Source organism: Sarcophilus harrisii, chromosome 3 (genome assembly GCF_902635505.1).
Source record: "Sarcophilus harrisii chromosome 3, mSarHar1.11, whole genome shotgun sequence".
Classification (NCBI taxonomy): Eukaryota; Metazoa; Chordata; class Mammalia; order Dasyuromorphia; family Dasyuridae; genus Sarcophilus; species Sarcophilus harrisii.
Window position 1 is genome coordinate 9,207,962 of NC_045428.1, and position 17,994 is coordinate 9,225,955.

Sequence of the window (17,994 nt, forward strand, 5' to 3'; positions counted from 1 at the left end):
TGTCTTCTTGGCTCTTCTCTCTATCAGTTCATAGATCTCTTTCCATGCTTCTCTATATTCATCATGTTTTATCATGTCTTCCAACAGTCATATTTCATTCCATTCAGGTACCCAAATTTGTTGAGTCATTGCCTAATTGATGGACTTTGTTTTGGTTTCTGGTTCTTTACTACCATAAAAGTGTTGCTATAAATATTTTTATTTACAAATTTCCAAATTATTTCCCATAAATATTTTGGGGTAGATGGAAAAGTTCTCTTCATCAATGTTCTCCTTGTGATATGTATCTATTACTGGAATCTAAGTCAAAAGGTATGGACATTTTAGTCACTTTATTTACATAATTAAATTGTTTTCTATATGATTATACCTATTCACAGCTCTACCAACAATGCACTGGTGTGCCAAGTATCTTGACTAACCTTTGATCATTTGTCAATTTGTTGTCAATTTCTTCATTTTATAACTGGAAACTGAATTAGAGTGAGGGCTAGAACCCTGGGCTCCCAAAGCTCAAGTTAGTGCTCTTTCCACCAACTTGTTGAAATTTTCCCTAGCTTGAGATGTGGGGCTGCTGTTTGAGCCCTTCCAGAGCATCATTCTCTAATCTCATGACTCAAGCCAAGCAAAAAATCCTGGGGGGGGGGGGGTGAAAGATACTTCAGTCCTTCTAGGTAGATTAGTCCCTTGAGCCCCAGGGAAACTTGAAGCAGCTTAGCAGTGACCCCAAAAGTGAGAAAAATAGAGACCATGAAGAAACTGAACGCAAGAGGCAAGGATGACTTTGTTAAATAATTGCATATATTTTGAAAATAAAAAGCTAAGATAGTTTAACATTCATCCTTGCAAAACCTTGTGTTCCAGATTTTTCTCCCTCCCTTTCTCCCACCCACTCTCCCAGATGGCAAGTAATCCAGTGTATGTTAAACATGTGCAATTCTTCTAAATATTTCCACATTTATCTTCCTGCTGATTGTTTCTTATAGAACAATAATACTCCATAACATTCATATACCATGACTTATTCAGCCATTCCCCAGTTGATGGACATCCACTCAGTTTCCAGTTTCTTGCCACTACAAAAAGGGCTGCCATAAACATTTTTTTTTGTATATGTGGGTCCTTTTCCCTCTTATGATCTTTGGGATACAGACCCAGTAGAAACTATGCTGGATCAAAGGGTATTTGCAATTCGATAGCCTCTTGAGCATAGTTCTAAATTGCTCTCCAGAATGGTTGAATCAATTCACAACTCCACAAACAATGCATCAGTGTCCCAGTTTTCCCACTTCCCCTCCAACAATCATCATTATCTTTTCCTTTCACTTTAGCCAATCTGAGAGGTGTGAGGTGGTACCTCAGAGTTGTCTTAATTTGCATTTCTCTGATCAATGACCTAGAGCATTTTTTCATGTGACTAGAAATGATTTTAATTTTTCATCTGAAAATTGTCTCTTCATATCCTTTGACCATTTATCAGTTGGAGAATGGCTTGTATTCTTGTACAGTTGAGTCAATTTTCTATATATTTTAGAAATGAAGTCTTTATTAGAACCTTTGTATGTAAAAATAGTCAGTTTTCTGCTTCCCTTCTAATCTTGTCTACATGGGTTTTGTTTTTAGAAAAACTAACTTAATATAATCAAAATTATCTAGTTGTCCTTTGGCCATACATTCCTTATTTCTCAGATCTGAGATTATCCTTTGTTCTTCTCGTTTGCTTATAATATCACTTTATGTCTAAATCACGAAGCTATTTCAACTTTATCTTGGTACATGGTGTTAGATGTGGGTCAATCCTCCGTTTCTACCATACTAGTTTCCAATTTCCCCAGCATTTTGTCAAATAGTGAGTTCTTATCCCAGAAGCTGGGGTCTTTGGGTTTATCAAACATTAGATTACTATAGTCATTGACTATTGTGTCTTGTGAACCTAATAAATTCCACTGATAAACAGCTCTGTTTCTTAGCCAGTATCAATGGTTTTGATGACCACTGCTACAAAAATGACTTTTCCAAGAGCATACCAATGACTAGAAACAGCCAGATCTCAGCCCGTCTTTCCAAAGAAAGATCTGCCTTTTTTTTTTTAAACACAATCTTATTATAATTGAATTCCTTTTTAAAAGACCTATTTTTCAAAAGAAATAACTAAAAGATCTTTGGTAAATTTTTTCCTCACTTAAATTTAGGGAATGGTAACCACAGGACAATTGTCTTTCCTGTTATGGAACATTATTACTCTTCTCTTGATTTTAAATTGTCTTTCTGATTCTTACCCTCCTACTTCAGTTATTGTTTGACATCTTATAAGATGATTCTAACTCCACTTGACACTCAACTGAAATTTCTTTCTTCAATATAAATAATGATCTCTTAATTTCTAAATCTGATAACCTTTTCTAAGTTCTCATCCTTTGACTTTTCTGTATCATTTCAGAGCTACCCCCTCTTCCTAAATTCACTCTCCTCCCTGGGTTTTTTTGATCCTGTCTTTCTCAGTTCTCCTGCTGTCTGACTTCTCCTCTGCTGCATAAATGCCCTTTTTAAAAATATACTCTTCCTAATGAAATGGAAAGCTTTTAAACCTCAAGTTCAGGGGCAACTAGATGGATAGAGCATCAGCCATGAAGTCAGGAGGACCTGAGTTCAAATCTGGTTTCAGACACTTAATACTTCCTAGCTGTGTGACAGTAGGCAAGTTACTTAACCCCAGTTGCCTCAGGGAAAAAAATCTCACATTCACTTTTAAAAGAGCATAGAAAAAGTGTTACATTATTTTAGGGATAAATGGTTCACTTAAGCCAGAAAACCGCAAAATTTCTTGGGTTGACTCAATGAGCTTTTCAGGAAAAAGGTTTCTTCATCACACATTCATCTTTCAAAATCCTATTACAGCAAAATTCTTCATCCTGATTTCTGGGCAATAAAAATGAGCCTAGCCTGCTCCTCACTCAACAGGATTCTGCGTTGTCCAATTAAAGAAAATCACATGAAAAGCCTATATTTCACTTTCTGTCTTTTCCATCTCAAGCTAGAAGGAAAAATAGAGCTATTTCTAAGAGTTTTCATCTCTTTCAAAATGTAGCTGGTGCTTAATTACAGGAGTTCTTAAACCAGCAAGGGCTACCTAAACAAAGTTTTCTGAACCAGGGAGAGGGGTACTTGGGTAAAGCAGGTATAGTGAGTCTATTCAAGTTGTAAAAGTTGAAAGAAAGTTTTCTTTTCTTTTTGCATCATATCTTGGTAGTAAAATATAAGATCCCTGAGGATAGAAGGTATTTAAGGTAATTTCTAACCCCCTTCCCCAGGGGCAAGCTTTCCATTTACATAAAAATCAGTCATCATGGCATTATCAATTCCTTATAATAATACAGTAAAAGCAAAAATAATGGTAGTACATCCATAAAGCAGAATCACACTCTTGGGAGATTCTATCTCCAAAAAAACAACGCTTATTAACTACCTTCTAGGTGCTGAACATTGAGCTAAATGCCTTACAAATATTATCTCATTTTCTATTATTATCCCCAGTTTATAGTTGAAAAAAAAACGAAAGTAGGCAAATGCTAGGAAACTTGCCTAATGTCACACAGCTAATAAATATCTGAGGCTGGATTTGAACTCATGAAGATGAGTTTTCCCGATTCAGAGCCCATTGCTCTATTGACTGCCACCTACCTGCCCCTAGGCTAAAAATGTTATAATAATGAGGTCACAAAGAGTCAGCTACACCTGAAAATAACTGGACAACAGCAAAAACAACTAAAAATAGAAAATTACAGATTAAAACATCTCCAAAGCACCATCTCACACCCATCAGATTGGCAAAGATGACAAAATTGAAAATGACAACTGTCGGAGGGGCTGTGGGAGGTATTATAGCCCCTTTTGACCAATGAGGAAACTAAGACTGAGAAAGATTAAGCCATCTCTGAAAATATCTAGCTCAGTTCACACTTCTAGTCCATCACCTCTCTATCAAGAGGGGGAAAGCATAGCTCATTATTGATCCTCTACAATCTACAAAGTCATTACATTGATCAGAGTTCTTATTTTTCTTTATAATATTATAGTTATCGAATAGACTATTTTCCTGATTCTGCTCACTTATTGTTGTAACAGTAATGGTTGATGAAATTTTCAGAAATGTCCTTTTAGCTAAAAATGAGCTTATTGTTTCTACTAGGTTTGGTTGATTAAATTTTCAGAAAAAAGATCTAGAGGAGATGGGGGAGACTAAAGAAAAGATCCCATCCTAAATGACCCTTTGACAAAGCAGAGAAAAGAGAGTTAGGAAAGATTCAGTTGCTACCCTTCTGAGGAAAAAGGGGAAATTTTGAATACTGGACAAACAGCAATCTGCTCCACGACAATAATTCCCAATGCTATATAAAATAAATTTGTTGTGTTAGTTCGAAAGCTGCCCTCATTGTCTGGGTCTCCTTCAGAACTTCCTTCTCTTCTCTGCATTTTAGGTGCTTCATTAATTCTCTAGTCTTTTTCTGGTCATCACAACCATGAATTCTGTCCTTTAATTGTTCTCCCCTCAAAAATAAAATAAAAACCTTCACCTATAGCAAACAATAGCTAACATTTAAATAAAATTAAGGTATCAAAATTCTCAAAGAATCCAACTTATCAAGAACTATGTGAAGAAAAAAATGTCCCAACTTATTGTGCCAGTTTAGAGCGAGGATTCATCTTCCTGACTTCAAATCTGTCCTCAGAGACATACAAGCTGTGTGACCATGAGCAAGTCACTTAACCCTGTCTGCCTCGATTTCCTCATTTGTAAAATGAGCTGGAGAAGGAAATGGCAAAACTAGTATCTCTGCTGAGAAAATGCCTAATAGGGTCACAAAGAGTCAGCTACACCTGAAAATAACTGAACAACAGCAAAAACAGCTAAAAATAGAAAAATACAAATTAAAACATCTCCGAAGCACCATTTCACACCCATCAGATTGGCAAAGATGACAAAATTGAAAATGACAACTGTCGGAGGGGCTGTGGGAGGTATTATATCCCCTTTTGACAAATGAGGAAACTAAGACTGAGAAAGATTAAGCAATAAATGGCTGAGGAAAGATTCCAACTCAGAACTTCCATATTCTAAGTCTTTATCCACTGACCTCCCTACCTACTCAGTCAAGAGAAGCAAATCCACAAAGAGAAGCCATCTCTGAAGATATCTGGCTCAGCTCACACTTCTGGTCCATCTCCTCCCTATCAAGAGGGGGAAAGCGTACCTCATCACTGATCCTCTACAATCGTGGTCATTACATTGATCAGAGTTCTTATTTTTCTTTATAATGTTATAGTTATCGAATAAACTATTTTCCTGGTTCTGCTCACTTTGCTTTATATCAATTAAGACAAATGTCCATGGGTTTTTCTGCATTCATCTTTTCATCATTTTTTAATAGCCCAACACGTTCACATATCCAAATTTGCTCAGATAGTCACCAATTGGTGAATTTAGGTTTTAGTTTTTTGCCATGAGAGAAAATGCTACTGTGGATATTTTTGTACATAGGGACCCTTTCTTTCTTTTATCTCTTTGGGTATATGTCGAGTAGCATCATTTCCTGGCCAAAGGTCACACATGGGACTTTTGGACTTAATTCTAGATTGTTTTCTGGAACTGTGAGACCAATTCACAACTTCAATAGTGTATTACTGTGTCTCTCTTCTCCCAAGCCCTTCAACAATTGTCATTTTTAATTGTCATCTTTGTCAATCTGATGGGTATTTGTTCTGTTTGTTAATAATTTGGAGCATTTTTAATATGACTTTTAATAAGTTGAATACCTTCCTCTGAGAATACCAATTCAGGTTCTTTTACTATACAGCTATTAGTCCTTGTATAGTTTATTCAGTTCCTCATGTATTTTGCATCTCAAACCATTATCAGAGAAATTTACCATAAATACATTGATTTATTTGCATAAAAACTTTTCAATTTTATATGATTAAAATTGTTCATTTTGCCTGGTATTTTTACAAAATAAACAGCTATCTCCTGAACATCAGGAAAAAGAAAAAAGCTATCCATACTGAGGTTGTCCCTGAAAAAAGGAGCTTGAAAGTTGGGAACTGAGAAGAGTAAAAAGTGAGCATGACTGGCATGGTATTTCTTCAAATGGAGGTTTGGGGGAGAAAATCAACAATCTGAAAGTGATGGAGGTGTCTCTAGCAAGAAAAAACTATTGAGGCAGAGTTGGTAAAGAGTAATACTGAGTAATAATGATCTCAGAGGTAATTAGGATATTTCTTTGGAGGGTGATCTAGAGAATGGACCCATTTTTTGGCATAAAAATTTTGATGAATGTTCAAGCTATTCTCCTTCACTTGGGTTTGGGCCTCAAATGGCTATTTTCTAGAACCAGTTTGCTAAGCGCTAGACTAAGGAATCTGTCAAATACATTTCTACCCTGACAATTCTCCTGGTTTTCCATAATAATTGTTCCAATTGGATTTAGGAATGTGTCGGAAACACAGAAAAATTATTTTCACATATGAAAAAATCAAAAAAATTAGTGGCTTTAAAGTAACAAATTTAAGGTTGATTTTTTTATCTGTTTGTTCTTTGATGAGACTGGATGCCTTGAGCAGTAGCTAGAAACAATTCAGGAAGCAGGCAAAAGGAAATAAAGAAGGCATGTGTTGGGGAAAGTTGAAATAAGCATAAAAATGATTTTTGTCATTTTTACCAGTTGAAACAAAACAAAAAGAATATGAAGATCTTAATTTTTCATTTCTAATTATCCAAATTTTCCACCATCATCACTGTTTTTTCCCTGACCAATTTATATATTTGCCATTCTGAGACTGAAGGTGATTTCAAATAGACTCATAACTGTAGTTGAAAATCAGTGACATTTTGGATTTTCTAAAGGTGACATTATTATTCATTTCGTCTATCAATGTGTCATACTGACATGGCTGTTGTGTTCAATTGTCTTAACTAAAAAAAAAAAAAAAGAACCGCTATTTTCATCATGTGTAGTATAAAAGCAACATGTCACAACTGTATGCTTCAAAGTGTATGTTTTTATGCCTTTCCCTAAGACTTTCATTCTGCTATATCAAAGTATAAATCAGTCTCATTGATTTTTTCCCCTTTCTTTTAATTTTTTTAAAATCTTGCCTTTAAAAGCATTATCTGTTATGCTGAATAGCTCTTTGGGACGAGAAAGGAGAGAGATTGAAAAAATTTTGATTTGGTTTGGTTTGGTTAGTTTAAAAAAGCAAAAGATACCACAAAACTTATTTGGGGGGGAGGGAGAAAAGAACAATCAGAACAAGAGACATTAATTTTAAAAAAAATTAAATTTGCTGATTAAAATAATCAGCAAAGAATAGAGAAAATAAATCCCATGGTATTCTCATCTAACAATCTGGGAAGGGAGAGAGCAGCGTGAGACCATGTTCCCCAAAGGGTCACTAAGATGAGGTGACTGTCTCCTGCACATCCAGACAAGATTTAATTGTCCCAGATTTCTCCACAGAAACTGACAGGAAAGTTTTATGGCAACAGACCTCAATCCAATACTGGTGACTGCTTTTCTCCAGTTCCCTTCTAGTTGAGTCTTTGGAATACAGTGTACAAGGCAGGCTTTCTCACCCAACAGACCACATCCAAACACATCCCCTACTGCCACCAAGAACAAGGAAGCTTAGTGGATACCCGTCTAAACCAAGAACCAGTATTTTCTGCAATGGGTATAAACAAGGTTTTCCAAAAAGACCACTGAAAAAACAAGGATGTTCCTTGTCATCCCTATTCGATGTAGTGCAAGAAATGACAATTATATCAATTAGACAAGAAAAATTGAGGGAATAAGTATAAAAGAAAATAAACTTATCACTTTTAGAAGATGATATGATGGTTTATTTAGAAAACCCTAGAGAGTTGATAAAAATTTTCCTGAAATATTGAATAAATTAAATAGAATCTGCAACCTATTTAATAGGTCATTTATGTCTCTGGCTCATAACTTAATATTGGATGGAAAAAGAAAACTGACATATCAACATATTTTGAATTAAAAACATCAAAAATGGCAGTTATAAAATTTGGACTAAAAATTAAAAATGAATTTCCACCTCTCAGCAAGAAAGTCTATAAAATTCTTTTACCATTTTTGGTCATGTATTTGTCCGAGTGAGAATTTTCACTTTGTCTTGTATTAATAAAAATATAGAAATAAATTCTTTGGGGAACAAGACTTAAGACTGTGTTTATCTGATATTGAGCACAATATTGTAAACTTTTGTTCAAAAAAAAGCCAACAATAAAATTAGATTTCTATCTAATATTTAATATCTTCCAAGCTATCATTAAGGTGTTATTTATAGTCACCAAAATTTTAAATAAATAACTTTAATATGAATCTTTGAGATAATTGTAAGCATATGAAATTTTACTATATTACTTATTTGCAGAATGTTCCATATAAAATATTCATAATTGATTTATAATTTTGTATCTTTGTTGTTATAATTATAGAAAGAATAAAAACTTTTATGTTGCCATATTCTGATAATATGATATAAAATTTTGTGTAAGAGCTTTTGGGGCATTATAGTTATAATCACTTAATGAATAAGTCTAAAATAATACTATGAGGAGGATCCCAAAATATCCTGAAGCATCACATTTTTTATTGAGGACTTTCAGAAAAAAAAAAAGCAATTGAGAGCCACTGATGTAAAAGATGAACTGCTGGGCAGCACAAGCACCAGGCCCAGGATCAGGATCAGGATTCAGGCTCAGGTGGGCCATCCTGGACTATGGCTTTTCCCCACTGGGAATTTTCTCGGGAATTCCTACTGGGCTTGCACGCCTGCCTATCATTAACTGCTCTTTGGATTCCTGGTTATTATTGTTGTTGCTCAGTCGTGTCCAAGTATTCATGACCCTATGAATCATACCGTCCGTGGGATTTTCTTGGCAAACACACTGCGCGATTTGCCATTTCTTTCTCCCTTAAATTAAAACAAATAGAACTTAAGCTAGTATGTGTCTGAGGACAGATTCGAACTCAAGTTTTCCTGACTGAAGCTCTCCTGATATAGAGCAAATTAAGTCACTTAAATCTCTACTAACTGCAGTTTTCACATTCACAAATGAACAAAAGCCTCAGGTTTCAGTCAATCAGAAAAGTCCAGAGAGGCTTCGGATCAAAGTTGAGATATGGGAAAGTGATGTGTGAATAAGTAGAGGTCCTGGGTTCAAATCCCAGATTTACTACTCACTGCTTATGTATGATACCTTTTAAGGGCTTTCACCTCGCTGGGCCTGTTTCCTCATCTGCAAAATGAGGACACTGGCACTATTCATGGAAGAAATACAGGAGCTTCTTTACATCTATCATATTAGCTTGTATCACAAAGAAAAATGATAAATGTTGCAGGAGGAGTGGGAAAACTGGGACGCTGATGCATTGTTGGTGGAGTTGTGAACTGATCCAACCATTCCAGAAAGCGGTTTGGAACTATATCCAAAGGGCTATCAAACTGTGATCCCTTTGATCCAGCAGTGTCACTACCTGGTCTACATCCCAGAGAGATCAAAAGAGGGGAAAGGACCCATTTGTACAAAAGTATTTGTACTAGGGTTGTTTTTTTTAATAGTGGCAAAAAATTAAAAATTGAGAGGCTGCTCAACAATTAGGGAATGGCTGTACAAGTGATTGCAATGGAATATGAATGTACTGGAAGAAATGATGAACAGGTGGATTACAGAAAAAGCTGGAAAGGCTTATTTCAACTGATGCAAAGTGGAAGGAGTAGAACCAGGAGAACACTATATATCTAACAGCAGGAAATTGTAATGATCAACTATGGAGTGATGCAGCTCCTCTGAGCAACACGATGGTCCAAGACAATTCTGAAGGATTCGTGATGAAAAATGGTGGCTACTTCAGAGTTACCTCCTCCCAAAGAGTTCATTGTTGACCTTCGGGCTTCTTTCCAAAGTGTAGATAGATCAATAGGAGAGAGAGAGAGAGAGAGAGAGAGAGAGAGAGAGAGAGAGAGAGAGAGAGAGAGACAATAGGAGAGAGAGAGAGACAGAGAGAGAGAGAGAGAGAGACAGAAAGAGGGAGAGACAGAGACAGAGACAGAGAGATGGATGGATGGATGATGAACAGATAGATGATAGATGGATGGATAGACAGACAGACAGAAAGATATCAAATCATAAAACTTTTCATTCTGTTTTTCTCATGGTTTTATTTTTCTTTGGGGTCTGTCTTCTTTCAGAACACGATTAATATGGTTAGGTTTTATATGACTGAATAAGTATAATCTATATCAAATTTCTTACTATCTCAAGAAAGAGGGAGGTGAGGGAGGTAGAGAGGAAATTTGGGACTCAGAAAATATTTTAATGAATGTCAAAAATTGTCTTTATGTGTAATTAAGGGAAATAAAATATTTAGAAAAAAAAAAAAAGGATGTTGGACTAGAGTGCTTCTAAATTCCCTTCAATTATTATTCATTTCTTGCACACATTTAACCCATATTGGATTGCTTGCTGTCAAAGGGAAGAAAGAGGGAGAAAAAGTTGGAACACGAGATTTTACAAAAGGAAATGCTGAAATGAGATCAACCAAATAATTTCCAATGGAGCAGTAATGAACTGAACCAGCTACGCCCAGAGAAAGAACTCTGGGAGATGACTAAAAACCATTACATTGAATTCCCAATCCCTATATTTATGCACACTTGCATTTTTGATTTCCTTCACAAGCTAATTGTACAATAATTCAGAGTCTGATTCTTTTTGTACAGCAAAATAACGGTTTGGTCATGTAGACTTATTGTGTATCTAATTTATATTTTAATATATTTAACATCTACTGGTCATCCTGCCATCCGGGGGAGGGGGTGGGGGGAAGGAGGGGAAAAATTGGAACAAGAGGTTTGGCAATTGTTAATGCTGTAAAGTTAGCCATGCATATATCCTGTAAATAAAAGGCTATTAAATAAAAAAAAAAAAAAAAAATAAAAAAAAAAAAAAAAAAAAAAAAAAAAAAAAAAAAAAAAACACTTTAACTATATATTTACAACAGTGGGATTTGGGGGGGAATGCAAAATATGATATTTTGTTGTTTTCTTTCTTTGTAACTATCTGAGATATGGTAAATGTTAATAAATGTTGAATTAAAAAAAAAAGGAAATGCTGAAAATTATCTTTGCATGTATTTGGGAAAATAAAATACTAAATTTTTTAAAACTTAAAAAAAATAAATTCATCCAATTCAATAAACATTTATGATGAACCTGGTTTGTGCCCGGCCCTATGCTAAGCCCTGGGGATCCAAAACTAGGCACCAGACAGTCCCTGCCCCGAGGAACTTGCAGTGATTGCTTCCGCTCACTAACCTTCCTGGGTCTCAGTTTCCTCGTTTGTAAAATAAGGTCGACAAGATACTAAAAATAATAATGGCTAAGAAGAGCTTTGTATGTAAAAATAAATAAAAAAATCCTTTATTTATAGAATTCACAGATTGAGCCTCATAATGGTGTGGAATGAATGCTGTCGTTTTACCAGCTTTTGAGAAGAGAAACCTGAAACTCAGAAACATGAACACACTGGTTCAGGGTCACAGGGCCAGCAAATGCCCAGGGCGGGCGGCCCGCCCGCATCCCATGTTGTCTGACTTTTCCGGACTCCTCCTCTGTGTCACCGGCGGGGAGGGGGGGGGAGACGTGGGGGAGGGGGGGGAGACCTGAGAGCCCTTAGTCTGACGTCTATGACCCTCCAAGCCTATTCGTCTCCTCGAGCCTCAGTTTCTTCACCTGTAAAGGACGCTGTCCGAGGCACCTCGCAGTTCCAAATCCAAGCTCCCATTCACCATCTCTCTCAGCCTTGCTTTTCTGTAAAATGGGTGTGATCCTCTCCCTGCCGGGCCTTCTGGGGGCTGCCGACACGCGGGGGGCGCGGAGGGGAGGGGGAGCTTCCTGGCTGAGAGCCGGCCCAGGCTTGCATATGCCGATGGTTTTCCCCAGGGACGAGCTCACCTTCCCCCTGAGGCGGCCATTGCCGCCCTCTGCCGGCCGCGGGACTCCCCGGACGAGCCAGGCAGCCTGGGAAGCTCCGGGGCTGCCTGATGGGCGAAGGCGAGGGGGCGGCTGCGGCCCCGGGGGGCAGGGAGCGCCAGGGTCCGAGCCGCGCGGGGGACAATCGTCCGCGGGCTGGCTCCGACCGGAACGGAGAAAGGGGCTCTCTGCGGCCCCAGACGGAGGGAGACGGGCCGGATGCAAGGGTCTGGAACAAGCCCGTCCCCCTCTGGCCCCCCGGAGAGGTCGCCGTTATAGCCTCGGGCTTCTTTCCAAAGGGTAGACAGACAGATAGATAGATGGATGGATAGATAAACAGATAGAGAGATAGATAAACAAGGAGATACTAAAGAAGGGAAAGGGACCTGTATGTGCAAGGATGTTTGTGGCAGCCCTGTTTGTAGTGGCCAGAAACTGGAAACTGAGGGGATGCCCATCAGCTGGAGATTGGCTGAATAAGTGATGGGATATGAATGTTATAGAATGTTATTATTCTGTCAGAAACGACCAGCAGGACGAATACAGAGAGGCTGGGAGAGACTCACAGGAACTGATGCTGAGTGAAATGAGAACCAGGAGATCATTATATACGTCAACAACGATACTGTATGAGGATGTTCTCTGATGGAAGTGGATTTTTTCCAAAGAGAAGATCTAACTCAGTTCCAATTAATCAAAGATGGACAGAAGCAGCTACACCCAAAGAAAGAATACGGGGAAATGAATGTAAACTGTTTGCATTTTGGTTTTTCTTCCCGGGTTATTTTTACCTTCTGAATCCAATTCTCCCTGAGCAACAAGAGAACTGTTGGGTTCTGCACACAGATATTGTATCTAGGATATACTGTGACATATTTAGCATATATAGGACTGCCTGCCATCTAGGGGGAGGGGTGGAGGGAGGGAGGGGAAACAGAAGTGAGTGCAAGGGATAATGTAAAAAAAATTTATCCAGGCATGGGTTCTGGCAATAAAAAGCTATTATAATACAAATATATATATAAAGATATACAGACAGACAGATGATAGAGACAGATAACAGACAGACAGACAGACAGGCAGAAAGATGGAGCTCTACACAATATACTCTTGGCGTGGGGTCTGTACCGGGACCCGCTCGGAGGGGAGCGGGGGCGGACTCCCAGTTTCCTCCCAGAGAGCCCGGAACGACCACCACAGCTCTGACTTCCTGGGCCCTTGGCCATGGGGCCACTCCGGAGCCCACTTCCTCGGGAGCTCCCGCTCCTCGCTCTGAATGGGAACCGCGGGGCGACGCTGGTGGGAGACAAGTGGGGCGCGGCGTGAAGCCCCTCCCTTCCCCCGCCCCCCCCCCCGGCACGGCCATGAATGGCTCCTTGGCGGGCCTCCGGGCTCAGGACCGGCCCCCCCACCAAGGCGCCAGCTGGCGCTTCGCGCCCTCGGCCAACGGCCATCGCCCGGGGCGAGGGCGCAGTGAAAGCCGCCAGTGTCCGGGAACATCTGCCCCATTCAGGAGGCCTCCCGAGCCCGGGATAGTCCGTTCCCAGCTCCTCCATTCACAGTGTGCTGGCCCTGGAGCAGCCGGGCTGGGGACCGGGCTCCCATAGGACAAGCTTTCTTTGGGGAGAGAACGCGAGCGAGGTTCCTACCGGGGATGTTCAGGGAGCTGCAGGCTGCCCCCCGCCCCCCCGATGCCACGTGAGTCCCTGCCCTTGGCCCGTGCCCCCCCCCTTGGGCCGGGGGGGGGGGGGGGGGGAGGCCACGGGCATCCTGGCAGAGAGCAGAAGCTCCTGGAAGGCAGGGGCGCTCCCCCTGGCATCCCCCTCCCCCTGGCATCCCCCCCAGCCCTGGGCGCCGCCGGTTCCCAAATGCTCCCCATCCGTGCTTCCCAGTCTCGGTCTCTAGCGGGAGGTGGAGCCTCCCCTGTCACAGCCGCGGCCTTAGAACTTATTAAACTGAATCCCCATTTGGTGCCGCTCAGAGAGCCTGGTGCGAACTTACGGCGGTCTGGCAAAGTCAAAGGGATGGTGGCCAGTGTGCGCGCTGAAAATCAGAGGCTTTAATCGAGAGAGAAACAGAGAGAGACAGAGAGAGACAGACAGACAGACAGAGAGAGAGAAAAGACAGAGAACAAAGAGAAAAGAAGGAAAAAGACGAGATATTAGTGGGGTTATAAAAGGCATTTAATAGCAATTGAAGACCAAAGCCACCCTTCCCTGGATCCGAGAACCTGGGGTGAGGCGGCCCCGCTCACAGTGGGACGGCGGAGAGCCGGCCTGCCCAGGGTTACGCAGCCAGTAAGTGACTGAAGGTTTTCCAAGGCCCAGCACTCGTCTCTGCTGCTCCTGAATCAACCCAGAAGATGAAGGGCCGCACCAAAATGAGGCAGCGTGATTTTTCCCTGAAAAAAGCAATTGTGATCATGTACTTTTTAATTCTTAAAGCCTGTATTCAATAAATAACAGCCTTTGTGTCAGGCTGCCATGGGCAATAACTATAGACATCCCACTGGATCCTTGCCCTGTAAAGCCGATTACGGTCAGATTATTGTCACCATTTTGCAGATAAGGAAACAGAGTCTGAAATCTCCAAAGGGGAGGGATTCCCAAGAAGGAGCCGAGTCCCACCGCCCGTCTGCAGATGACTTTGTGCCACTTGGGTGATGTCAGAGAACGCCAAAGGTCTCACGGTGAGTCTGGGCCATTGGAGACGGCTTCCATCCAACCGGGCCCGGTGGATGCCCTTCCCTACCCCCCCACAAGGTCTCCATCACCGTGGCAACACAACCGAAACGTGGACGGGCAGACTCTGATCTGAAGGAATCACAGAACTTTGGGGGAGGGTTCAAGACTTCCCATTACATTGGGGGGGGGAGGGGGAGAGGTAAGGCAAGCCAGCGACAAAACCCAGCGCTCTGAGGGCCACACCGGACGCCAAAAATGGCCTGTGCCTCAAAGGCGCGGGTGAGATGCTCCCGGGGCCGGGCCCAAATGGTGCCCATGGGAAGGCGGGGCTTGGGGGGTGACCCAGCCAGCTCAATCCCTCAAACACTGATGTGAGGGCCCATCCTTGGTTCTGCACCCCGGCCACTCCAGGGGCAGCCCCAGATCCTGCCCTCCAGGCTGCCCAAGCCACAGCTCAACGCTGGCAGAGCTCAGTGCGCAGACGCCAGCTGAATAGGACGCTGTTTGGAAGGTTCCTTTTGCTGCCTGGTTTTTTAAAAGGAAAGCCTGGCATTTGTGGTGCCGAGAACATTTTGTTGTCCAAATGACTGGAGACAGTGTCCAAGGGTCAGCATCCTCTGGGTCACTGCCATCTGATACACTACTGCGGGCTCTCCAGGTGTGTGGGTGCAGGAGGGCACATGCACCCTAGGGCACACTCCCGCCAGCAGCCGGCTCCCCCTGCCTGGGGGAGGGAGGGAAGGAGAGAGGGAGGAAGGAAGGAAGGAAGGAAGGAAGGAAGGAAGGAAGGAGAAGGAAGGAAGGAAGGAAGGAAGGAAGGAAGGAAGGAAGGAGGAGGGAGGGAGGGAGGGAGGGAGGGAGGGAGGAGGGGAGGGAGGGAGGGAGGGAGGAAGGAAGGAGGAAGGGAAGAAGGAGGAAGGGAAGGAAGGGAGGAAGGGAAGGAAAGGAAGGAAATCATGGGCTAATGAAAATAAAAATGTTAATTTTTTATGTAAAATCTCTCCCTTGAAGTAGGAGGTTTTCTGCAGCCTAGACTTGGGGTTTATTCCAGGAGCAGAGCAGGCTTTCCCTGTGATTAATGACCAGGGAATCATCAAACAGAATTATGTCCATTGTTGAGCTTTCGCTGATTCGTGTGAGTATGAAGAAGTGTATCCCTCCCACATGCGCAACAATGTTTGTGGCCAGAAACTGGAAACTGAGCGGCTGCCCCTCAGCAGGGACGGGCTGACTAAATTGTGGCACATGGATGTGATGGAACATTATTGTTCTGTAAGAAACGACCAGCAGGAGGATTTCAGAGAAGCCTGGGGAGACTCACAGGGACTGAGGCTGAGGGAAAGGGGCAGGACCAGGAGATCGGTGTACACGGCAACAACAAGACTATACAATGATCGGTCTGATGGACGGGGCCTCTTCAACAGTGAGAGGAATGAGGCCGGTTCCAATAGCCTTGTGACGGAGAGAGCATCCGCCCCCAGGGAGAGCCGTGGGGACTGTGTGGCCCACACCCAGTGCTCTCCCTCTCTGTTGCCTGCTCAAATTTTGTTTTCTCTCTCGGGCGTTTTTTCCTTTTTGTGCCGATTTTTCTCGAGCAGCGATCACTGTATAACTGTGTATACAGGTTGGATTTAACATATACTTTTACCATGTTCAGCACGTATGGGACTGCTAGGGGAGGGGGGGGAAAGGAGGGGAAAGGACGGTCTGTAAGGGTCAGGCAAAACCGCCCCCGGCCTGCGTGAATTAAAAGCTTTAACAAATTTTTAAAAATCAAGTTATTCTGCGTAAGACTCGTCACCCGACCGCGGTGCCGCTGGTGTTCGAGCTGCTCCTGCTCATCTTTCTGCACAATGCCATTTATTCGCTGTCACACTCAACAAGACCCCAGACGCTGCATTAACCGGCCAGTCCCTCCCGCAGGGTCTCCGAACAGCGCCGGGGACTCCCCGTTTCCAGGCTCGGGGCAGGGCGCAGGCCCGCGGGCACTGGGGGGTGCCGGGCTCGGGAAGCACCTACAGCCGCAGCCAGGGGCAAACCGAGGCCGAGGAGCCCCGAGCGGGAGCCTGCCCCAGGCCTGGGGCCGGCCCCCTCCCAACCACCAAAGGGCGGGGGGACCGCGGCCCCGAGGAGGCTCGGCGGGGGCCCCACCCGCCCAGGGGGCCGCCCACCTGGTCCTGGGGTCCTGCCCGGGCCTGGAACCCCGACCCCCAAGGGCCGGGGGCCGCCTCCCCTTGTGGGGACACCTGAGGCCGAGCAGGAAAGGAACTTCCGAGAGCCCACGGGGAAGGGGAGGGGCGAGGGGAGTGCCCGAGGCCAAATCCGAACCCAGGCCCTGGGGCTCCAGATCCGGGCTCCTCCCACCCGCCGGCCCCGGAGCCAAAGGGAGAGAGGCCGCGGCGGGGCCGAGGCAGGCGGGAGGCGGCTCCGGGACTCACACAAGGGAGAGCCCGCCCGGGCCTGGGCCTGCCAAACCCAGCCCCTGGAGCCCCTTCCTGCTGTGAGATCCGGCAGCAAACCCCACCGGCCCAGCGGAGCGCCCCGGGAGGCGCTGTGGGCCCCGGCGGGCGCCCACGGGCCGAGGGCAGCGTCTTGTAGGGGTTCAGGATGCCCCTGGGGTCCAGCATGGCCTTGAGGCGCTGCATGAGCAGGACGGCCTCGGGGGACTTGCTGTAGCCGATGAAGTCCTTCTTCTGGCCGGCCGGTTCGGGGCCACGCTGCGCTGCTGCCGGCCCACTGCAACGGGGCTGGGCCGCCAGCAGCCCGGGAGCTGAGGACGCCCCCCCAGGTGCAGGCGCCCCTGGGGAGAGAGCGCGGGGTCAGGGGCGCGAGCGGCCAGGGAGAGCCTGGGGGGACGGAGCCTGTCCGGGCAAGGAGGAACCCGAGCGGGAGCTGGAAGCCCCTCCCTCCCGTGGCTGGGGGACCCCTCGTTCTGGGGGGGGCCCTTCCATACAATAGAAAAGTGACATGGAAGACCTGGCGCCTGGGAGTTAAATCCGAGGGCACCGCGGCCCTTCCGTTTGTTCTCTCCACCGACACTGAGGTTCCGCCAGCTCCTGCCGGAGTCTGGGCCAGCCCGGCCCCTCAGCTGGGGGGAGGCCGCCCGGGCCTCTGCAAAACAAACAGGCCCCAGGCCCCGCCCTCCTCCCAGCAACGGGCCGGAGACACCCTCCCCTCGGCCCGGGACTGTCCTGCTGGCCCGTGAGCTTGGAGAGCCAATCCTTGAGGACTCCGGCCCGGGCGACCCGGGCGCCCC